The 4398-nt window shown below is 43.7% G+C and overlaps 1 non-coding gene across 1 annotated transcript; it reads left to right on the forward strand.

The window, feature by feature from the left end:
- The first annotated feature begins 1142 nt into the window (after nt 1-1142).
- Nucleotides 1143-1216, forward strand: Trnas-uga (transfer RNA serine (anticodon UGA)). The gene has a single exon. It is a non-coding gene; the product is annotated as a tRNA-Ser (tRNA).
- The last annotated feature ends 3182 nt before the right edge of the window (nt 1217-4398 follow it).

The following is a 4398-nucleotide window of genomic DNA, read 5'->3' on the forward strand; positions in this document are numbered from 1 at the left end:
CACACAACACCCAGTCATCACGAGGCATAGAAAATCCCTGACCCCGCCGGGAATCGAACCCGGGAACCCGGGCGCGGGAAGCGAGAACGCTACCACACGACCACGAGCTGCGGACTATGGAAAGTGGTTCAAGAACGCTAAAACGACGAGTAGGCGACAAGAAGTTGGACGTCCACACTTCATTACAGAACGTAGGAGTAGGAGACTTGCCCGCCCTCTAAAGCAGGACATCTGGCGATCTGTGGCGGATCTGACGACAGAGCCCAGTGGCGGTGCAAGCACAACTGTTTTGCAGCACACCGTTCGGTTCACAGTGTTGAACATGGTGTTCTGTAGCAGAGGACCCCTATGTGCTTCCATGCTGACCCAATAACACCATCAGTTATAATTACAGTGGGCACGGGATCATCGAGACTGGACCGCGGATCGATATAATCGTGTCGCCCGATCGGATGAATCCCGTTTATTGTTAAACCAGGTCGATGGTCGTGTCCAGATACCCGTCATCCAGGTGAACGACTGCCCCAAAAACGCCGCGTCCCGGACGCAGGGTCGGTGGGAGCAGTTTTATGTTGTGGGGGACATTTGCCTGGGCTTCCGTGGGACCTGTGGTAGTGATCAACGGTACGATGACAGCTCTGGACTAGGCGAACGTTATTAGGAACCACCTGTAATCCCTCATGCTTGAGGTCCCCCTCAACACCGATGGCACCTTCCAGTAGGATAACTGTCAGTTTCACAAAGTCAGAATCGTGATGCAGTGGTTTGAGGAGCATGATAGTGAACTCACGTGATGTCTTGGCCGTAATCCCTCTTGGTCCCCGTACATGAGATTTCCAAGACAGACTGGCGAACATTGTTAGATGTTACTTTGTTTTTCACACATTCGTGTGCTTCATCAATAGTGGTGCATTAAAAGATCAGCTTATTGTAATATTCTTGTGCTGTCCAAAAAAATATCGCGGAAGGGACTTCTATAAAAATGATAATTAATTGAAACCCTCAGCAGCCGACAGGTGTTGTTGGTATACCTCAATGGGGACACCTGAAAATGTGTGCCCCGACCGGGACTCGAACACGGGATCTCCTCTCACGGGAAGCATGCAAGAGATAAGTCCCTGCAGTCGCGCTATTCAACTGTGTCCTCGATGGCTCAGATGGATAGAGCGTCTGTCATGAAAGCAGGATATCCCGGGTTCGAGTCCCGGTCGGGGCACACATTTTCAGCTGTCCCCGTCGAGGTATATCAACAACACCTGTCGGCAGCTGAGGGTTTCAATTAATTATCATTTATTGTAGAGAAGCTGCACTGTCATAAATGGCATCTGTTCTTTCGAGGGCAGTTACTATCTTCGTACATACTTCTATAAAAGTTAAACAAAAAGAGGATGGAAGGTATCCCACCGCTAAGCCACCAGTTTATTCCTGGAAGCGATAACATTAGTGTTAAGAAATATCACATCTAAGTCTACGTATCTGGCCTAGAAGTCACCTTCTGGTTTCTGATCGAGAGTACATACAACGCCAGGATCTCCCTTCATGTTCCATTCCCAGATGTAGCGCGGGCAACAAATATTGTTCGCCCCTTTCGTATACGCAAGAATGCCATTAATTGTTCCCTGATGATCATCAAAGCAAGATACACGTTGAAGTCAGATAAATTTATGAGCTCGTATTGGAGCAAAGTCCCTCGCTATCTTATGTTCAACACGATACATAGCGCATTTCTTGTCGTCACGCCCTTGAAGTTCGTTTGGTATTTGCGTATCGTTCTTACACCAACAACTTTGTCCTTAGGGTAATTTAGTTTAAGTAGTGTGTAAGGGGACTGATGACCTTAGCAGTTAAGACCCATAAGATTTCACACACATTTGAACATTTTTTGTCAATGTTTTAGGAGTGGTGTGGAAAGCAGGGGAATAATCTCTATTTTTAGTTGGTCAAATTCTAGACATTCTGTGCGATACACTCACCACCTTGACGATGATGATTCTAAAGGCTTCAGTACTGTTGTGGCTCCTAAAACAATGGAATATACAGAATATGTGCAGCAGAGAATGGGAACAAGACTTAAGAAACTCTGCAAGCACATGACCGGATAAAAAAAAACCTCTCTAATGGCAAAACAATTGGTGGGCGAGATAGACTAACCAGATGAGAAACAGTGATGCTCACAGAATGGTATGGTCCAGCCATCAGGAGGAACAGCGAAAATGTCAGCGAGATGAGAAAAGCAATCTGTGCAATACTGTTTCACAGAATTTGCCCAAAAGGAAACACTTCAAGGTGCAATTGTAATAAGTGTGAAGCAATTGGACAAAAAAGTACAAATTCATACCCCATGCCAGAAACTGTTATGGTAGAACCAAAGACAATACTCTGCGATCTTTCAGATTCCAAACTCCTAGAAAAAAGTTTACGTGGCAAAAGCTTCAGTAGTTGCATTTGGGAACACATGCCAAGAAACTGTTTTTGTTGGCATGTCAGATTTTCATATTGGTGTGATGGACGCTATAGTGTGTTTTAATGATGGAGTAACAAGGACTTTAAAAACCATGAGAAGATTAAGCATTGCATCTTGGGACAACATGAAAAGTGGGCTGCTACAAGTGGACAGCCAACGTGTCGCTGAAGCTGAAAAGGCTGCCGACGCGCCGCGCGGGATTATCCGAGCGGTCTCAGGTGCTGCAGTCATGGACTGTGCGCCTGGTCCCGGCGGAGGTTCGAGTCCTCCCTCGGGCATGCGTGTGTGTGTTTGTCCTTAGTTTAATTTAGGTTAAGTAGTGTGTAAGCTTAGGGACTAATGCCCTTAGCAGTTAAGTCCCATAAGATTTCACACACATTTGAACATTTTGCTGCTGACGCGTGACAAAGGTGGCCAGAATAACGAGGAAATGCAAGAAAACCAAAGAATATGAAAATGAATCTCAGAGTCAAAGAGATTATGGAGCTCATCCAATATTAAAGCTAGAAAAACAAAATTTTGAGTGTGCGATAATATAGTGCTTGCCTACATAGTCGGCTACATTATACAACAATATTACATATTTTAAGCTGAAGCATGTCACATGTTCTTCAATTATTAGGAGAGAAACTGACTTCTAAAAACCTTAAAAATACACAAGCAACTAATTGGTAAATATTTCTAGTCCACTCTTTCGACAAGTTAATAATTAAAACAATGAAATTTGTTTTGACCTTTTATTTTGAATAGTGTGGAAGAACAGTGTACCTGAAATAAATTTTACACCAGGTTCAGTAAATAAGACAAAAAGCAATATTCACTACACTACGCATTCCACAGTTTTTAATTCTTTACACGTAGAGGTCACAATAAAGTAATTATTTGGTTAAATTTTCATTCCAATATTTGTTGAAATTTCAGAGTTATAAAATTTCAAAATACTGGTGATAAGTACAGGCCCTCGTAAACAGGTATTAAGGAACAAAGAGAATCTTTGAAAACAAATAAAAAATACAGCCAAGAGCAAAATGTTATTCGGTTTGATGCATTTCATTCATGACCGAAACGATAGCTTCAGAACAAGGAAACAGACAATTAGGTCGATTACTGTAGTAGTTTAAACAGTCAAATTCATATAGCAATAGTCTTGCAGATGAAGCTGCCTTTCATGTCGTAAAACAATTCAATAGTGGACGACACGTTATTCAGCTTTCGGTACAAGGCGTGCTATAGACCAGTCCAGATGAGATCAGCTGCCGTGTGAATATGAAACGCTTCACATAGATCGCACCTGCCCGCAGCTCGTGGTCTAGGGGCTAACGTTGCTACCTCTGTATCACGGCGTCCCGGGTTCGATTCCTGGCCGGGTTGGGGATTTTATCTGCCCGGGGACTTGTCGTCTGTGTTGTCCTCGTCATTTCATCATCATCTTCATCATTTGTAACAGTGGTTGGATTGGACAGTGAAAAAAAATTGGACTACGAAAAAATTGGGACTTTGTACGGGCGCAGATGACCGCACAGTTGAGTACCCCACAAACCAAACATCATCGTAATCATCATCGATCGCACACTTAAGTCATTCAACAATATTTACCTTCCCTTCCACCCTCCCCCATCCTTCTTCTCTCGAAAGAATCAGTGGACCCAAGTCGTCCCTCTCGACGTTCGCGTTTGTCATGGCGGCACCGAAAGAAGTACTAATCTCTGTCTACCTAAATTTCTTCACTGAAAAAAAAATTGTAACAAAGTTTCCGCTTTCGACGTTGGCACGAACAAGAAACGGCGGATATCGACACAAATGGGCGCTGAATTGCAATATTCTCTGACGGGTTAGTGTTTACATCGAAGGCATGCATCCATTTCATCCAATGAAATTGGAGAACGGTGTCGGTAATACTCGTCATTAAGGAAGGTACTGGCCACATGTTCATA

This window comes from Schistocerca serialis, chromosome 9 (assembly GCF_023864345.2).
Source record: "Schistocerca serialis cubense isolate TAMUIC-IGC-003099 chromosome 9, iqSchSeri2.2, whole genome shotgun sequence".
Taxonomy (NCBI): domain Eukaryota; kingdom Metazoa; phylum Arthropoda; class Insecta; order Orthoptera; family Acrididae; genus Schistocerca; species Schistocerca serialis.